Genomic DNA, 20478 nt, shown 5'->3' with positions numbered 1-20478 from the left:
CGGACGGAGAAGGGCTAGGGTTGTCTGAGAGAAAGTTCGAAAAGACTTTTGCAAAAGGAGATTGCCAGTTTCCGATTGTGTGGTTCTAAAGACTGAAAAAGAAAAAAGACTGTAAAGGAACTCATGAGAAGGAACTTTGTGTTGAAAAAGAGAAAGGAACCATACCGTCTGAGGAACATGGAGGCCGGTAGCCCAAACCGTAGAGCCAAATGTATAATAGGCACACTTATAGCGGGAGTGATACTTCTTATAGCGTTAGTAGTTACTGTATCATATGTGATGGGACACGAGAGTGAGGCAGAGGTAACAGATGCAAAATCTGTAGTGACACCAAAACCCACTGCTGCTGGTAAGAAAGGTGAAACGGAACAGGAGAAAGCGTTATTAGCAGCAGAAGCCCGTAGGTTACACATGGATGAGTCCCAAGGTGACTATAGGTCAAATGCTTATGCCAAATTATTATATGAGTATGTAGATGCTATGGAAGTCAAAGACTGCTACGTCTGTATGCAGTTGCCTGCGTCTGTAGATGAAGGCATTAGATATCATCATCTCCCATTGACTTATGGCATTACATGTAGCTTATTGCTTAGCATATTTTATGGTAGAGATAGTTTTGAGTATTATTTTTCTAATTACGATTCAGTGTTACCTGAGGTCCCCAATTATAAAAAGATGAATAAGTGGGACTATTATAAGAGTGAAGACAGATTGGCCAAGTTCTTCCTTCCTTGGGATACTTTAAATACTTCACATGCCCGCAGAAACAATCTGACTTGCAAAGTGTCAGAAGTCGAGAAGAAGTTTATAGGGCAAGTGGATGATCGTTATAGAAGACAAAAGATTCTGAAAAAATCAGGACAGTGGAAGACAGATTGGACCGAGGAGGAAAAAGATCACAAGAGGAAGGGTAGTAGTGGTCCTATAGCTTTAGATAGAACTCAGAAAGGGAAGTTATGTCTTCACAGAAGCAAAACGTACTACGAAAATGTATTCATAGGGGAGGTCAGTTGTGAACATGCTTTTAGATTAGAATACTACACCAAGGACTTTTTGAAGGGAATGCAAGTGATTCCAAACGTATATTTTGTCTGTGGAAGAAATGCCTATGTGAGACTACCTGACAACTGGTACGGATCATGCTATTTGGCCATTGTCTTCCCCAAAATATACCACGCTCAAGACTTAGAGATCATAGAGGGCAAGGTCCAAACAAGAGGAAGAAGAGACGTAGGGGATGCAGAACTAGTTGGAGACGTGTTTGGAGCTGCATTTCCTATTTTAGGACTGATCCTCAATGATGTCAAGATTAGAAGACTGGCAACAGTCGTAGACAGGTTGTCTGCCAGTACTGCGACATCCTTAATGCTGGTAGAAGGAGAGATGCAATCGATAAGGGCCATGGTGCTCCAGAACCGTCTTGCGTTAGACGTTCTGCTAGCAAAAGAGGGCGGAGTCTGTAAGGCTTTGAAGGTCCAGGAATGTTGCACTTACATTCCAGACAATTCAAAGCCTCTGGAGAAAGTTATCATGAACATAACTAACATTCACAAAGAGATCGAAGACCTGACTAAAGTAAATGTTTGGGAAAAAGTGGGTCATGGAATGGGTAAAGTTGGAGGTTGGTTCGCCAACATAGGGAAGAGCTTTGTATGGTACATACTGAAACCTATCATCATAATACTGATCTGCGTGATCGTGTTGTGGGGATTGGTGAGGTCGTACCAATGGTACAGACCAAGTAGGTTGGGGAGATCCAGGAGAGAACAGGAACGAAGATTAGCTGCCATGCAAGACTATCAGTACAAGAGTCTGAGGGCTCTAGAAATACTGAAGCGGGAGAGGATGGCTACTAGTTCAGTTTGAATTTTGGTGATGACCACGAGAGGTCATCAAAGGGGGGAACTGATAGAGCGCAAACTGAACAAAAATGCACGAGTGCACCATAGGCACATGTTAGTTGCACAATTATAATAGAAGTGCCATTAAGAATTGAAGATATATATTCACATATACTTAGACGTGTGTGGTTAACGTAGAAAATACATATAGAAGTGGGACTGATGCAGAAATGTGTGGAAAATGTATTTTTATTAGACATAATTAATCATGATCCATGTTATGTAGCTGCTAATGGAGGAATGTCATGCTGCAAGGCATCGAAGGGAGCAGGCCACATGGCCAGGGCAGAAGGGTTTAGAAATGAACACCCCTACATAACATGGATTGCACTAATGTTAGAGTGATTTTGTTTACTTGTTAGACTTATATTCCATAGAAGTGTTTTCTTATAATAGCATAAGATGCTAACATGTTATTTCAGTTAACCTCTGAGAAAAGGGTTGTAGGCCTGAAAAGAGAAATAGGGTTTCTCATTTGCACGTGCTGACATATGCCGAATCGTATTGAGAAATAAGTTGCAACTTCTGTTAAAAGTCTATGAGAATGGGATTCAAGATGCGAATGTCTGTCTGCAGGTGCGAGGGGGGTTCCGATTAGAGTTTAATGAATAGAGCTCTGTTCGAGTAGACTGATGCAGACATGGAGGAGGATTCAGGAATGTTTAGGGGGTATCAGCGGGCCGGAGAAGAGCCTGAGAAGCAAGGTCAACGCTGAACACAAGGCCCAGAGGAAGATCATCATGGAAAAAGCCAGAATCGACATCACGCGAGGGGCGTCTCGTGAGGGGCGTTTCAACTGTAAACTGTGTTTTGTATTAGGGTCAGCACCCCTGGGTGGAGTTAGAGCAGATGCCTGAGGACCCTTCAGAGAGCGGATGGGTAGGCAGAGAGGGGTCATGACTGGAGATCATAGGTTTTCACTTAGAGACTAAGAGTGGGTGATCTTCTCAGGAAGACATTCACAGCTGACACCTTTGATAGGTTGGGACCTTGTTAAGTAGGGATACCATCTAGTACAGGGTAGGGACAGCCTAACCTGATTCTTTCCTTCCAGCTGTAAATGACGGATAGATCGCAGTTCGTGTCTATGCTTGCAGCCCTGTTGATTCTGGAGCTAGTTCTAGTAGTGTTCTTTGCCCGCCTAAGAGCTTTCAGAGAACACATGTTTGTAATAGTGCCTTTGTATCTTTTGAATCTCATTTTGAGATGTCTGTACTTGCAGTTATCAATGACTCTGTAATAAACCTTTAAAACTTAGAAGTAGTCTGTGGTTTTTCAGAGTCGAGCCCATTATTGATTAAAGTTAACCTGGTATTGGATGCACTTTCTTTCCTCAATGACAGGCAATAAAGATTCAGTCGACCAGAACGGGGTTAGATCTTGAGTGATAAGATAGAGATCAAAAATCTCGCCCTTTCACTGTGGATCAATATATTAATATGCAGATCTAGTAAAACTGTGACCTGGTAAGTCTATATGTGTGTGTGTGTGTGTGTGTTTGTGTGTATGTGTCTAAAGGCCGGATCTATATCTTGATGGATGGTCTATTGTTTCGCCATGGGGACGGAGTCCCCTGGCGAGAGGCCGCTCGCCAAATTCATAAATGACCGCCAAGCAGGTGGTCATTTATAATGCATTGGGAAGAACCACCATCACGGTGGTTCCTGTCAGTGCATATTGCTGTTGGTGCAAGGCTACATCAGCTTGATTCCACAGCGCGCCAAACCGTTTTCTTTTTTTATTTTCAACTAGAATTTCTTAGGAAATTTAAAAAAAGTAATGCTCCCTTCATCTCAAGGGCGGGGAAACCATTATTTGCATGTTTCAGTTCCTCACTGCCAGGGTTTGTTTGGTAGTGACGGACAGTATGGAAAATGGCTATATCTTCCGCCATCCTGATGGAATTAGGGCCGTCAGAGAGGTTTAGCTATTGTGGTGACGGAGTCGTCACTACCGTAGCCAAACCTAAGGTCCGCTTGCATATAAATTTAGCAGGTGGACCATTATGTTTGCAATATGTATACTCAGTCGCCGTCAACATATAAATCAGGCTCTTAGTACACAAAAAAATCATTTTGTAACTCATGAAATGAACTGAATTGTTTGGCTCTTAATGCGTGTTTATTACTACCCATTGGAGCCAGTCTAATCAACCATTCCATTTACAGAGTTGTAGCTTGCTGATTACACAAAGATTTCTGCAATTAAGCATTACCCCACTAAGCTATCTTACATACAACACACAACTGTGGCCTACAGGTGCACTGTACTCAATGCAGCAGACACATTAAACTTCATGATTCACACCTGTGACAGGAAAAAGCAAACATTTTTTTCCACCAAATTCCTCAAATACCAGAGTCACTTTACTTGTGTTATACCCTGAACATTGCTGAAAACACATATACCTATAGAAGATGCATCAACCCTCGAATTAGCTAAAAACGCAGTCCATGTTCCTTAAAATAAGCAACAGCAGCTTTGCTATGACTTTTTAGGTCTGGCTTGACAGCACTGATGTCTGAAAATCTATTGTTGCCTGTTTTCCACACCATACATAGAGTGGACTTTGTCTCCACCAAGAGAAGTATTTTTCTCACACCTCATCCTATTGGCTATTCGGTGTATCATCAAGCCTCCTGTGCAGTGCTTGAAAAGCATCAATCACTCAATCAATCAATCAATCGTCCAGTAGATTTGTAGAGCGCTACTTGTCAACATTTCAAAGGTAAATGGACTCACCGCACTTTAAAATATTTATCTCATAGCTGCTTTTCATACAGAAAACAATCATTTCTGCACCACAGCGCGCTTTTGGAAAAAAATGCTAGCCAGGAATCAAAATGCAAGCAGTGTTTAATTTCCTTTTCAATTTCTTTGGGACAGTGTTTACAAAAAATAATACATCGACTGATTTCCATTTACTTTGCTCCTCTTAGCGCTTCCTTTCGTTACTTAGCACTTTCTGAGAACCCCTCCCTTTTATCCTCAGTCACAAATTTATGGAGTCAGGCGTGACACTTTTTCATTTCCAGCACTTCCTATCTTGTTTTTGATGTTTTCCCTTGCTGTAAAGCTCATCGGTGGGTTGCTTGTTGCCAAGGGGTTCGTTTTTTCAAATTAAGATCCATTAAGTACGTGGCTAAAAGTATTCCCTTTTTGTAAACGAAATATTTCACCGTATACTTAAAGATGCTTTTAGTTTGGTGACCCTTAACACGCGCTGCATTTTCATTTCCGATGAAAATCACTTGATGGCGCTGGAGGCCCAGTCAGTACGTTTTGCTCGTAAGCACAGACATTGCAAGCACTAATGTTGCCCCCACTGTATTATATGGACTTTTTCCATTCGTGCATAGCAAACCTGCAATCAGTTCGGTCGCATTGTAATCGTTAATCAACTACTTCCGCTCTGCAATGCCCCATTTTTCTCAGGAAGCTTTACAATGTTTTGCTTTTCGAAATATTTTTTACTCTTCTGAAACTGCACTTTTCATAAAAAACTTTAATCCATAGATTTAGGTATCTATGTCAAATAATAAATAGTTCATCAGTGTTAAAAACTGCTGCTCCCTGCGTTATAGAAGTTTTTTAATTTATGTATGACTTTCGATTGTTCCTCATTTAATAAATACAGTAATTCACTTATGCTGGGATAGGAATACCCCGTGCATCCTGTAGGGTGCGTACCCCTTCCATGAGTGACTCGCCTACATTTGAAACTTTTGTCTTGACTTTTTGTTAGCTCAGCTAAACCATTAATCCTTTGGGTGTACTGAGGCTGGGCCTGTCCATGGTGAAGCTGAAGTCCAGCACCTGTTCTATTGCCTGGAGGGGTTGCCAAGCACGTCCATTTTAATGCTGAGTGACTGCTGTCTATATCCTGGGTTGTTTACACAAAGGGATGGAGACAGCATACCGATATTTGTTAATTAATAGTGCTGAACAGACTATTTTTTGTTGCAGGGAGGAATGCTGCAGCCCTAACCTCTCTACTCATGTAAAGTTCTGATTAGATTTTTTTAAATGGACTTTTATATGGCACGAGCTTGACCCGAAGGTATCAGGTATCAGAGCGCTTTACATGAGCACCAGTTGCGTTACATGAGGATACATTCATTTTTTTGTTAGGCACGGGGGGATTAAGTGATTTGCCCAGAATCAATCACAGGATGTTCAGCGTCATTGCCGAGGAATTATTAGTAGGTGGTGAGGATACTCACCTTCAGCTAGTAATAATACCACAGTCACTAATGAGTCCAGCCAAGTCTCCTTAAATGAATCTTTGCTCAACCCTCTGTGGCTTGGCAAATGAGTAGTTAGGTTTAACTCAGGCGATTAGTATTTGTAATGTATTAAAAACGGTGAATAAGTAAAAGACACAACAAAATAAAACCCAACACCATTATATAACAATAGAGAATATTTCTATCTTTAAAATGACACCAAACGACAAACATCCAATGTAGGGAACAGGATATATGATTTTTTTAAGATCAAAGATTTTAAAAAAATGTGCATTATAGTACCAAAAAGTTTAAAGCACCACTCACTGCTATCTGGCAGCGCTGTACTGGGACAAAGTCAAAGTTTTAGGCTGACCACGATGAAGTGCGGTTCGGATAGGCTGAGTGCTAGGTCCCAGTCAAACGTTCTGCCTTCGGACTCAGGGCCTAATTTAGGCAGAATTGGATTAGGGCAACACCGCAAATCAGTTTGCTGTGCTGCCCTATGCCAATTCGAAAGGGCTGGAATGCACCATATTTACAAACTACGGTGCATTCCTGTCCTTTCAGCCAGCGCCAGTGCACAATTTGCAGCTGAGCTCCACCGCAGCCACGGCCCGTGGAGGGAGTTTCGGTGGGGCGGAGAGGCGGGCGGGGGAGGGGCAGGGTGGGGGGGTGCTAAAAACTGGAGTATGGATAATTGAAGGTAAGTTAACAATTAAATTAATAAAACTAATTTCGTAGCGCGCCCCGCATCCACCGCAGGCACCCTTCCACCATTGTGCAAGGGTGTCTGTTTTGTTGGCATAATTGTTTTTGTTCAGGAAGGTGCTAAATGGGTGTGGCTCATTTGGTGCACTTGTTATTTGTGTGTCACTTGGATGTTTCACAGTCCTTATGACTGTAGTGATGTAACACTGATGGCAGCATCAATGCTCTGTGACTTTTTATACTTTTTTTTTATTTTTCCTTTTACGTCCTTCAATCAATCAATCAGGGTTGGCAAAGCGCAGCTACTCACCTGAATGGGTCTCAAGGCACCGGGGAGGGTGGGGGGTTGGGTGCTGCTACTCGGTACTGAGGGGTGGCGCTGGAAGGAGCAGGGGGATTCCCTGTCCTATCGGGCACGTGCAGGCCAGGCACTCATGGTGATTCATTGAAAAGCCAGGTCTTGAGGTCCTTCAGGAACTTGGACAGAGTTGGTGTCTGGCGGAGGTGGTAAGGGAGGGGGTTCCATGCCTTAGCCGGGAGTTAGGAGAAAGAGCGTCCTCCTGTTCTGGTCTTCTTAATGCATGGTACTGTTGCGAGGGAAAGCTGGGCTGAGCGGAGGGATGCTTGGGGTACGTGGAAAGAGAGGCGATGGTTCATGTAGGCGGGGCCTGTGTTGTGGAGGCTTTGTGGGTGTGTTTGAGAAGCTTGAAGGTGAATCTCTTCTCGATGGGGAGCCAGTGTAGGGCCCGCAGATGTTAATGATGTGGCAGTGGCGCTGTAGGTTTAGGACCAATCTGGCGGCGGCGTTGTGGATGATCTGGAGTCCTCTGGTGAAGTTCTTGTTGATACCAGCGTAGAGTGTGTTGCCATAGTCCAGTCCGCTGCTGATGAGCGGGTGGATGACTGTTTTCCAGTGTTTGAGGGGGATCTATTGAGAATTTTATGTAGGAGGTGGACGGTGTGGAAGCAGTAAGAGGCGACGGCGTTGATCTGGCGGTGCATTTTGATTTCAGAGTCCAGGACGATTCCGAAGTTGCATGTGTGGTCTTTGGAGAGGGGTGGTTTCCAGAGGGCTAGAGACTGCCAGGTGTTGCTCCAGGCAACGGGATGTGGGCCTATGATGAGGACTTCGGTTTTGTCTGTGTTCAGTTGTAGGCAGCTATTCTTCATCCATCTGGCGACTGCTTCCATTCCTTCTTGAAAGTTGTGTTGCAAGATGTTGGTTCGATGGATAGTGAGAGGATGAGTTGCGTGTCGTCTGCGTACTATACAATGTTGAGTCCGTGTGATTTGATGATGGGAGTAAGAGGGGCCATGTAACATTGAACAGTGTAGAGCTGATGGATGATCCTTGGGGGACGTCGCAAGTGGTTAGCATGGGCTCCGAGAAGAAAGGAGGTAGTCTGACCCACTGCATTCTGTCGGAGAGGAATCAGCAGATCCAGTCAATGGCTTTTTTTTCAGATTCCTGCATTATGGAGTCTGTTGGCTACGGTACGGTACAAGACTGTGTCGAAAGCCGCAGAGAGGTCCAGGAGAATAAGGGCCACAGTATCACCTTTGTCAAGGAGGGAGCAAATGTTTTCAGTTGCCGCGACGAGGGCGGTCTCTGTGCTGTAGGTTTTACTGAAGCCTGATTGGGAGGATTCAAGGATGTTGTTTTTGTCGATGACGGAGGCAAGTTGGCTTCCTTAGTTCTTCCTTTCATGTTCTGAATAAATTAATCCCTTTTCCTATTTCTTCTTTTTTCCCACCCAGCATCATAGCAGTGCAGGACATGGCAGGGAGTGGCAGCACCAGTGTGGCTGCTAGCTGCCTAACTTGCGGTCACCGCCACCACCAAAGGGTGTAGCTCCGCCCCATTTTTTTAAAGAAACCTGTTGTAGGAAATATAAAATATGAACACCCTACAGAAAATATAAAACACGCTGAAAATGTAAAAACCAAAAATATAGCCCAGCAACAAACACTTGTAGAAAATGCTCAGATGTACGTGATTAAAAAACCGTTTAGACACAAGTCGTGTGCTGACAACAGTAAGGAGAAAAGTGCACTTGAGGACACACTGGAATAAGTAACCTAAAAGGTTTTCAGTTAGAAGTAAACTTATGTTTAGCAAGCTTGAACATATTTATGGTTTTAGCAAACGGGATCACCTACACGCACTCCGTGCTTCCACAAAGATTGTAACCTGATTAGACAATGGGTTCAGGAAATCCAATGAGCCTAGAGGGCATGAGGGTTTTAGGCGCACAATTAAACCAGCACCCACTCCACTAAAATTATGTTTTACATGAAAACACATGCATTCACTAATAGAATAATTCCTCATTTATCAGCGTTGCTGAACAAATGTGTAGAGTATTAGGTCAGAGCTTAGGGTAATGGGGTCGCAGGTCTTTGAGTGTTTTTTTGTCTTCAATCTGTAACCTGCAAGTCAAATATTATTTGCAGCTGTGTAATAAAACATTATGCAGAAATGTATAAATGTATAAAAGAGCTGCTTGAGAAGCGGCAATTTAAGAGAGACCAGTAGCCTGAGGGTCTGTCTCCCTGTCGCAAAAGTAAAAAGCTGTCTTTGCATTGCCAAGAGTAATCCAAGTCTTTTTTCATTTTCATGGTTTCAAGTCACCCTGCAACAGTTGACAAGCCAGATAGGAGATCCCTTTTTGCCGCCACCTGACTTCTGGCACCGGAAGACTGCCCATCCCCGTTGCATAGATCATTGCATACATTTTGATGAAGTAAGCAGGCACCATGTTCCACTGAAGTCCTGCATGTGCACAGGGTTGGGGAGGCTCTGGGGACTGCCGTCTTTTAGAGGTGAGGACAGAGTGGATGACGATCTTTGTTTGCATATCCGCCTGCTTTTTCTTGGCAATGCTAAACGCAGATGTATAGATAATGTAAATTGAAGGTTAAAAGAAACATAAGGGTACTGCATGCAGGATTGTGTAATGTGTACATGTATTGCACAACCTTTAAATACACCTAAGTTACCAGTTAACCTGAGATTATCAATATAAGGTTAGAAGTAGTCAGTTAGGGTCATTTGAAACTGGAAGGCCCCAATATGTGTTCTACTGCTTGACACAGAGGGACAGCAGAAAAGCTGGTGTAGCTGAACTTTATCTTCAGGAACGACCTGAACACTAAAATTCCTGCCCTGGACCTAATGTGCAGCAGTCACTCCCTGGTCTCAAAGATGCATGGTTTGAAAGGAATCCCCTCTCGAAAGCAACCCCTCTCAATCACTAAGGGAAGGAGTCAAGTGTTGCTAGTTGCATTTACCAAGTAGAACAGAAAATATTGATGATCATTTAGAAGTAGAAGCATACATATTTATTAAGCAACTGGTGAGTGCATGCGTGTATGAATGAAACGTGGACACAGTAACAGATATGCTTTGTAACATTGTGTACTCGCATAAATTGGTGAGACAAATTAGCATTTTGCGATGTACACCGCATAAGCAGAAAGACTAAAAAAAGGAAAGTTTTTATGTGCATCGCGTAAATTGCTAAGACATAATTGGACGTTTTAAAGTGCATGTCATAATGTGGCATGACAAAATTGAATGTTGTGATGTGCACCACATAAGCGGTAAGTCTAAAAAGTTGACATTTTTATGTGCATCGCTTAAGTTGGCAAGACATAATTGGACATTTTATTATGCATCGCATACATTAGTAAGACAAAATCGGATGTTGCGATTTGTACCACATAAGTCGTAAGACAAAAAAGTTGACGTTTTTGTATGCATCGCATACATTGTTAAAACATAATTGGAGCTTTAAATGTGCACCACGTGCTTGGTGAGACAAAAGTGATGTTTGATATTTTGAAGTGCACCACGTACTTGGTACGACAAAACGTATGTTTTAAATGTGCACCTCGTACTTGGTAAGAAAAAGGTGGCTATTTTAATGTGCACCGCATAATTGGTGAAACAAAACTTATTTTTTAATGTGCACCGCTTACTTGGTAAGATAAAACTGATATTTTAATGTGCACCACGTAATTTGTAAGACTGAACTGATATTTTAATGTGCATCACGCACTTGGGAAGATAAAACCGGATGTTTTTATGCGCATCGCATAATTGTTTTTAACTTGAGTAAGTCAGTTAAAAGGAAAAAAGCAATAATATATGTCCAAATAAGTAAAAAGTTAAGTTGAAAAAAGCCTTAGAAACACAAGGGATCATGAAGACTCCCTCAGAACATATGCAAAAGACTTTTCCACATGATCAGAAAAATGACAATGATATAACTTAGAGTGGTTTAAAGCCCCCCAAAAACATACATAACCCTGGCCAAAGTAGGGTACAGTCAATCACACAACAATCAAGCATATTACTACATTTCTTAGAAGTAGATATACAGGGGCCAATCTAGCTTCATAGCAAGTTTTTTACAATAAATCTAAAAGCTCCTCAAAGGATTCTGCCTCTAGTAACCTGTCTGTTTCCCCACCTCTATACAATATCATGGGTGCCACTCCCAACGTACCCAGTAGGGGAGAAGTGTAGCACAACAGTCAGGGCGGCTGACTCCGGAGCACAGGGCTCACGTTCGAACCCCGGTGGCAGCCTAGCTCAGCACCCTGTGACTCTGGCCAGTAGCTCTCGCTTCCTGACGGTCCCAGCACCTTGAGTCCCTTAGGGGTGATTAGTTTGTGCTTTACAAGAAACCGATTTGAGTTATTTATTTAGTATTTACCCACTTGTACAGCTACAAGATGCCGCAGTAGCATTTGAAAACTCTGAAATTGAGATCTCCCCACAATCTCCAAGCACCACCCCTAATATCTCCACACAATTGCCAAAGCCTAAACATGTGAGTACACTTAGACAGCAAACAAGGGTAGGTGACTCACAGTTTTCATGACAACTAGAAGCGCAGTTTACACTGCATTTAGACCAAGTCTCTCCTTAGAAGGATAAAAGCGAAGAGCAAAGCCCAGGAGCTATTGATGACCAGTCACATGTATCATAAGCATCATCGCATTTATTGCAGAGAAGGGACTCTACAGGAAGGGTAGTTAGATTAGCGGGTGTCTACCTCACAGCGAAGGGATGCAGATGATGCAAGATGGAGTGACTATGTGTATAGGGCTGTAGGTATGGCATGATGGCCAGTATATCAAGGAAGAGATGAGGAGCTTAGAAGGACTGGAGACAGTGCACCACCTTGGCAGGAAGAGAAAGGGAACATAATAGTTTCACCAGAAAGTGTTCAAGAAGGGCTATCGCGAAGTGAGAGTAGGATAGATGGAAGTTTAATAAGGAGCAAGGGAGTCAAAATGACTTTTCAGGATTAATTCAGGGAGGTTTTGAGAGATTAACAGCTAGAGAGAACGTATGCATAAGCAGGTGGATAGTATGGGTTAAAAGCTTCAAACACCAAAAGTAAGGGACCCTACCTACGATGTTGATATTCAAGAAAGAACCCTTATTGATTTAAACCCCACAAGGAATGCAAGTAGATTGTCTAAGCCTATTGATACTAGAGAAAGAGAGCAGGATGTGCTTTCTAGAGATAGGGAAACTTGAGCAACAGAGCTCGAGTGATTGAGGTTTCAGGGAGCACATGGCCAGTCAGGCACCAGGATGGGATCCTGTGAGGCTATGTGAGGATTGACACAACAGGATAGGCCAGTACCCCAGATGAGTGTTCAATCAAGTTTGGAAGCAGAGATCTCACTTCTAGTGAGATAGTCACTGAAGGTGAGAATAGCTGGTAAAATGTTGTGCCATATGTAGATAATTTGGTAGATTGGACTGAGCGGTTAACTTCACAAATGAGCCCATGGCCACAAGGAGGGTTCTTTGACCCACGGCAATATGGCAAATGCAGAAGATTGCATTCTGTATGGTGAGGGTGACCCAGACTGAAATTACTTTTACATACAGAAATGTTTGCATGTATGGCAGAAATATGCCAGACAATAAAATGCCCAGTGTTCAATCACTCCCTTACACCATATGCCCCATATAAGCAAGGGACCTGGGGCACCACATTTGGTTCCTTGGCCACGGATGGACAAGGAAATGTGCAGAAAACTATTGCTGCTGCTTACAGAGAGAGCAGAGAAATGGATTAGGGCATTTGAGAAACAAACTGCAGGTATCACCTTAGCAGTACGGGACATAAAGAGCCTGTTAGTTCTCTCACAGGAGATGAAACAGGCACTGTATTTCAAAAGGCTGGAGTGAGAAATGTGATACTCACTGAGAGTAGATGTGACGGGTCTCCATTTAATTTGGTTGGAACAGTAGTTTGGGATCAACTGAGGAAAATGTGTCCTGATATTGGATCTCTTATGGCTCAGTCAATACAGTCAAATGAGGATCCTGCTCAGTTTCTTATTAGGATGAAAGAAAAATGGACTGAGGAGGTAGGTCAGGGCTGGGAAGTAACAGAAGGCAATGCTGTATTATTCTATAATGTAGTTAAAAAAGGGTTGCCCTTGGATGTGCAGGGCAGCCTAGATAATATAGTGGCACTACAAGCCTAGCCCTGGACAGAAATACAAGCGCACATAATACATTTTTGCAAGAAAAAGCAGGAGAAAGAAAGGAACAAACAGGAGGTGACAGAGAAAGAAGCAGCCAAGGTAGTGCAGCAGAAGTTGGCACAGAAAGGAGCATTGAAAGGAGCTGTAATGTCAGCCGCCACTCAGATGACTCCAATGTCTGTGGAACCGGTCCCAGGGACCACTCAACAGTACCCACAACAGCAGGATGATGTAAGGATGTAGGGAGTAGTAGAGGAGGATGAGGAGGAATAGGAAGAGGTAGATTGGGTCCTCAAAAGAGGGATCAGGTAGTTCATTATTGTTAGAAGTATGGGCATTTTATCAGAGACTGCAAAGCTAAAATATGGGCTGAGCAAACGGGTAGAGCAGGAGTTTATAATCAGCCAGGAAACGCTGTATTATAGCCACAACAAATTCCGCAAATATTATGTGTGCTGCAGACACTACCCCAAAATACACATTCACCAGTAATGCCCCAAGCACAACAGGTGCCACCTCAACTAAACTATCAAACATCCCCAATGGTGACTCCACCTCAAAGTGGACAAGGAGGTTCACTTATGAGGGGAGGAAATCCTTTGGAGATGGAGGTGCCCACAGAGTATTTCTATGTGTCCGATCTTGTCAGGGATGCACAGGCCAGATGGGGAATCCACTGTCGCAGTAGCTATCAATGACAAATGGTATGCATTCCTCAGAGACCCAGGAGCAACTAGGTCCTGTATTAAAGAAGGAAACCTCCAGATTTCTAACAGATCAATGGACACACAATGATTCTCTAGGGAAGTGAGGAAGTTTTATTTGACCAAACCAGTGGAGATGGAAGTAGGAAGGCGGCACATTGATCGCTGTTTATGGTTTTCTTCAGCTGCTCCATCTAATCTATTAGGGAGAGATCTAATGGCCAAATTAAATATTACCATTAATTTTAATCTGATGGTACCATGATTTGTACCACCCCTGGAGTCTCACCTACCAGGTTCATGACATTAACAATGGGTTCCTTTACCGGGGATGAGATTAGAGCATGATCTGCTCTTTTGGAAGCTACAACAGTGTATACCATTATAGCAGAGACACCGGAGTTACTGGGGAAGGGAGGTTTAGATAACCAAAGAATTTCTCTTTTGGCGACAAGGACAGGACTCTTAGTTGTCTGATGCTGAAAAAAATATTGCAAATAGAGGCTTTAAACCAACCTATGATGCTCTGATGGCCAACGGCCATAATAATGTTTTATGGGCATGTGTCATCTTCATTTAGCCAGAACAATGGTTAGGGGGTTATTAGATGACCAACTGTTTGATGATGATTCCAAGAAAATGGTTGGCATTTTCCAAACAAACCTATCATTGAGGACAGTATTAGAAGTAAGGATTACCACAGCAGGTCGAGCTTTTTATTCTGTTAAGGAAGCAGATGTGTCCCAAGTACCAGACACCATGTGGAGCTAAGGGTGCCCATGATGTTGGCCTTATTCGTACTGCCACACCATTCCGAATTACGTTAAAGGAAGGTACACTCTTACCCCAAGTGAGGCAATATTCCCTGTCTAAAGAAGCAGATGGGGGCATCACAAATTAATATAGAAGTGTTGCTAGAGCAAGCAGTAATTTACCCTTGAGTGTCTCCTTGTAACACCCCAATTTACCCGGTCAAGCAAGCTAAGTGAAATACTTGGCATATAGTTCAAGACCTGCGCCCTATGAGCAACAAAGTGGAACCAGAATTTCCAACTGTGCCTGACCTCTCCATCATTTTGAAAAATATCCCTCAGGATGCCAAGTATTTTTCTGTTATTGATTTGAAAAACACATTCTTTAGCATCCTTCTTCACCCAGTATTTGACAACATTCTCCTATTGTGGGACCCAGTACTTGTATTCTTATTTACCCCAAGGGTATTGTTAGTCCCCTAGTGTTTTCAACAGAATGATAAAGAATGACGTGTCAAATTTCCAGTGTGGCAGCACACTGTTGAAGTATGTCGATGATATATTGACTTGTAGCCCTACTGAGTAGCAGTGCAGAAAAGACACAATATCTCTCCTAGTTACTCTTGCCCTGAGAAGATAGAAGGTGGAGAGAGAGAAAATTCAGTACTGTCAGGAAGAGGTCCATTATTTAAGGCAATTATCAGCTTCTGGGCGGCGAGTGATCCCTGAAAGGGCAGCATCCATCCGTCAAATGACTGAACCACCAGAAACTGTCAGAGCAATGCAGATATTTCTTGGTCTCTGTGATTATGTAAGACTGTGGGTCTTTTATTATGGCACGTTAATAGTTCCTTTAACAAACAAGCAAGAGACAGAAATGACAAGGTCACTTCGACAGCAGAAATGAGGGAGACCTTCCAGAAACTGAAATAAAAAATGCTCTTGTTTTGGGAACTCCTGACTACACCAAGGAGTTGTATCTATTCTTCCACTGGAATGGTCAGGTGATGACAGCTGTCCTTACACAAAAATATCCCTTAGGACATAAACCCATTGCATATTTGAGTGGACTGCAGGATTCATTACCGAAAGGACATTATCCCTGTGAGCAAGCTCTCACCACTGCAGCCTTTGCAGTGCAGACGAGCACCCCCATTTTCATGGGGGCACCTTTAACGCTCTATGCAGAACATGCAGTTTTTGCTATTATTCAAAAGGCCAAGACCACCCTGACTATTCAGACAGTTTCAAAATATGAGGTGATACTGTCACTGCCATTTTTGAAGGTTGTTTGTGAACTGTCATACCGTGAATCCTGCAACATTCTTTGCTCATCCAGTATTACACTCTGAAGAAGATGCACATGACTGTGCAAACTATATTCCCAATGAATCTAGTCTCGCAAAAGAGGATCCTTTACCAGGTAGCATTGTCTATTTTGTTGACGGGTCTTCACAAGGATATTGACAAGGATACAGGAATTAGACTCACAGGTGCAGCAATAGTCAGAGCACAACAGCATGAGTATTCTGATACACTCCATATAGTAGAGCAGTTGACACTACCAGTGCATTATTCGCCAAGCAGCAGAATTAACAGCATTAAATACCGGCTCTTAAGCTGGGAGCAGGAGAAGTCATAACAATATATTCATATTCGGATAATGTGACAACCACTGTGAATTCTAAAATTAGAGGTGGGCCAGGAGAGGTTTCCATAAGTCAGATGGAAGTCCTGTTATGCATAGAAACTTCTTAGAGGCACTAATACAGGCACTCTCATCACCAAAAGCAGTGGCAGTTGTGAAATGTGCAGCACCTACAAGTGGACAGGATTTTGTGTCCTGGGGTAATGCCCTAGCAGATTGGGCAGCTAAAAATGCAGCTGGGCGCACCTCCGTCTGTGCCATCAGGTTCACAACATGTCTCTGTTGTGGTGACTCAGACTGCCAGACCTCCTCAGTCTGAGCCCAAAACTACCACAGACAGTGACACTCCTCATTAAGCTAAGAAACCACAGTTACATCTGCGAGAACTGCAGGAGGTTGCTCCACCACAGGAAAAACAGTCTAGCGAATATAGAGGATGCATGCAGTCAGGGGACGGCCTAATGTATAGACAGCTATCTACAGGTAAACCAGTGATGCCACAGGCTTTGCTTACGATAGCTCTTGAACAGTTGCATTTACCAGCCCACACCTCAAGAGAATATTTGTCTATGCAAATACATCAAGAGTGGTTTGTTGCCAATTTATACAACAACTTTACCATGTATCTTCAAAACTGCATTGTTTGTCAGAAATTCTCCCCTAACCCCACATTGAAAGTTATACATTCTACCATTCCATGACCACAAGGGCCCTTTAACGCCCTTCATATGGACTTTGTGGATACAGTAGATAGGTGCAGTAACTACAGGTTCCTCTTAGTTGTGGTCTTCCATTTTTCTCGCTGGACCGCTGGATTGAAGCAAGACCATGTGTCCATTGTGATGCTAAGCAGCAGCACCATTCCTAATTCATGAAGTAATTCTATGATGGGGAATTCCAGAAGGGATAAGATTTGACAATGGCACTCATTTCGTGAGCACAATATTTGTGCAGATCATGACACAGTTAGGGATAAAACATAAATTGCCCTCCAGGTACCACCCTCAAAGTAATGGTAATGTTGAGCACCTGAATGGCCTCTTGAAGAGTAAAATCAGTAAAGTATACCCTACTCTGCACAAGAAATGGTTCTATTGCCTACCAATAGTACTCCTTTGCCTAAGGAATACACCAAGTTCTGACTATCACTTGACACCACATCAAAAAGTGACTGCGAGATCCAGGAATACTAGAAGTAATCTGCAGAGATCCTGAATGATGAGATGCATATGTACCTCTGTGAACTAATGAAATGTGCAAGATTTATTTCTAAACAGGTAACTAAGGAGAAGGAGAAGTGTGCGACCACCAAGGTTGACCCCCAGCAGTGCATGTAGGAGACCAAGTATTTGTGAAACACTTTGTCCAAAAATAGCAGGAAAGATGATTTGACGGCCCTTACATGGTGACAATAGCGACCGCCACCGCCCTCAAGGTGGCTTGCAGAAAACCTTAGTTTCACCACACCCATGTTCATCTAAATCCAGCATCAAGCCAAACATCATAGACAATCAAAATGAAACAAGGCAGGGGGAGAACACTGTCATCCTAAAAATAATACCTCCACCTCTACTTTTGGACTATTTATTGAAAAAACAGCACAGAAGATATGAATTTCTGTTTCATGCTTCTTTTTTGTATCTTGTTTCTATCTTTTCTGCTCTTCTATAGCAACGTGCCCTTGTATTTTGAATGTTTCTCTTGTACGAAGAGTGCTCTCTAATAACAATGTGACCCGTAATGCCCATACTTAGCTTTCAGATAATATGTTGTATATGTCAGACTTAAGTTCAGAGAATACTATTGAATCTGTTTTTTTGTGTAACCTAATTATTGTTTCAACTGGATCAGATAGGCTGCACTGAACAAAAGAAGTATCCCCAAGTACAGCTCAATGTTTATTACAGCTCTATTTGTGTAGGATTAAGGCCCAAATGCAGTTGACACATGTTAGAGTAGTGTGACTCATTGCTAGAAGTATTACACATATTCACAGATAGACAGGGCATCAGGGAGGAAATAGCAAATATGAGAAAGTCCGTCTGTCCTATCATTTTTAGGAGCAATAGGCCCACCCACTGAGTGTAACAAGTATTTCATAAACCTCTTGCCCTCAGATTGTGTCATCGGCCAGGATTCAGGGTCACCGGTACAGTCTTTGCCCATGATCAATGGTATCCAAACATTGAATTTTCCTATAGGGCTATGTCTTTATAGAAGAGCATTGATGTTAGTCAGGATGCACAAGGGAAATGTACACATATCTGGGATGAAAACATTTCAGGTTACACTTTGTTAGATAGCACAATCTATTCTCAGACTTTTATGAGACTAACTTCTGTGTCCCTATGTTTCAGAGAAAATGGCACTGTTAATGTAGGCCAGAATATTGGTTGTAAGACCGCGATTCACAAAGTCGACATGCAAGGGAGCACCTACAGCCTCATGGATTATTAATGGCAGTGCAGAGAACTGCTGTATGCCCAGTTACGACCAAACTGGGGTGGAATTTGCTCCATTGTGACCTTAAATGCTCCGGTTTTGGAAATTCCTAGAATCAATGCATCCGCTTTGCATGAGCACCCCATGAGTCGTCCAATATCCTTGCTACATCATGATTGATGGAATAGCGCTGCAGAGTACTATGGCACAAGCACTTGGAATGATGTTCCCTAAGAATATTGTTTGTTCAATGATGCTAAAATGTTTTTGGGGAGCATTCTACCATTTATTCAGGCAAAATCAACCGCCTGATGGCTACAAATTACCCAATGGGAACTTTTGTATGTTGCAAACACAAGGAGCTGATGGACGGAGCGCTGAAACTTTTCAGATACTTACCTTGAACCCGGTCCCAGGATGCTTGTTTCTGGTCCAGGGAAGACCTGGATTGGCAGTTTGGGCTGGACTGTTCCTATGATGAACAGGGTCAAGAATGATTTGTATATGGCTGAGTCTGAACTGGGGTGGTAAAGTATGCTAAAGAACGATGATGGATTCAACCCAGATCTGGGAATAGGGGTGAGTGCCTGAAAAGTTTCAGCGCTCTGGTCATCATCTCCTTGTATTTGCTTTGTTCACCCTAGGTTGGCAGGGTATGCCCAGATGTGGGTCCCTTGCTCACTTTGCCAGTGGATTCAAGCTAGCCTGGCTGATGAGAGGTCTCACCCTGATACCGGTCCCAGGAGGCTTGTTTCCGGTCCAGAGAAGACCCGGCTTGACAGTTCAGGCTGGACTGTTCTCATGAGGAACAGGGTGAAGACTTATTTGTATATGGCTGCGTCTGAACTAGGGTGGCAAAGTGAGATAAAGAGCGAGGATGGATTCAACCCAGCTCTGTGACTGGGGGTAAGTGTCTGAAAAGTTCCAGTGCTCCGTCCATCATCTCCTTGTGTTTGTTTTCTTTGCCCTAAGTTGGAAAGGTACGCCGAGACATGGGTCCCTTGCTCACTTTGCCACTGGATTCAAGCTAGCCTGGCTGATGAGGAGGTCTGACCCCCTTCCCTCGAAATCAGTCCCAGGATGCTTGTTTCCGGTCCTGAGAAGACCTGGCTTGTAGGTTCAGGCTAGACTTGTTCATAGTGAAGTAGTGTGGCTCACTGGTTAGAGGCGGCAGACCCGAGAGCAGAGGACGGCCCGGGACCAGGGTTCGATTCCCGGCGCGGCAGGTTTCTGGACCAGGGTCAGCGGACTCGATAATTCTCTCGCCTCGGTGCCCACTCTGATCAGCGATCACACTCGGCAACTCTGGGCATTTGCTTGCCTCATCTTCACTAACGGCCCCACCAGACCGCCGGGGATGCCTGGTCTCACCCTGGAGATACCCATTAAGGGACCATCTCTCAGGGAAGCCAGGAAGGGTTTCGCAGCGGTCGAAGCGCCTTGGGACCCTACGGGTAAGTAGTGCGCTATATAAATGCCAATACATTTACATTTACATTTACATTTACATTTACATGGGAACAGGGTCAAGACGGATTTGCATCTGGCTGGGTCTGAACTGGGGTGGCGAAGTGA

At 43.3% G+C, this 20478-nt stretch overlaps 1 pseudogene; it reads left to right on the top strand.

The window, feature by feature from the left end:
* The first annotated feature begins 12824 nt into the window (after positions 1-12824).
* On the top strand, positions 12825-13600 carry LOC147728716 (uncharacterized; annotated as a pseudogene).
* Positions 13601-20478: the final 6878 nt, after the last annotated feature.

Source organism: Lissotriton vulgaris, chromosome 3_1, assembly GCF_964263255.1.
Source record: "Lissotriton vulgaris chromosome 3_1, aLisVul1.2, whole genome shotgun sequence".
In the NCBI taxonomy this organism is placed as follows: Eukaryota; Metazoa; Chordata; class Amphibia; order Caudata; family Salamandridae; genus Lissotriton; species Lissotriton vulgaris.
This window is presented reverse-complemented; position numbering and strand designations above follow the sequence as displayed.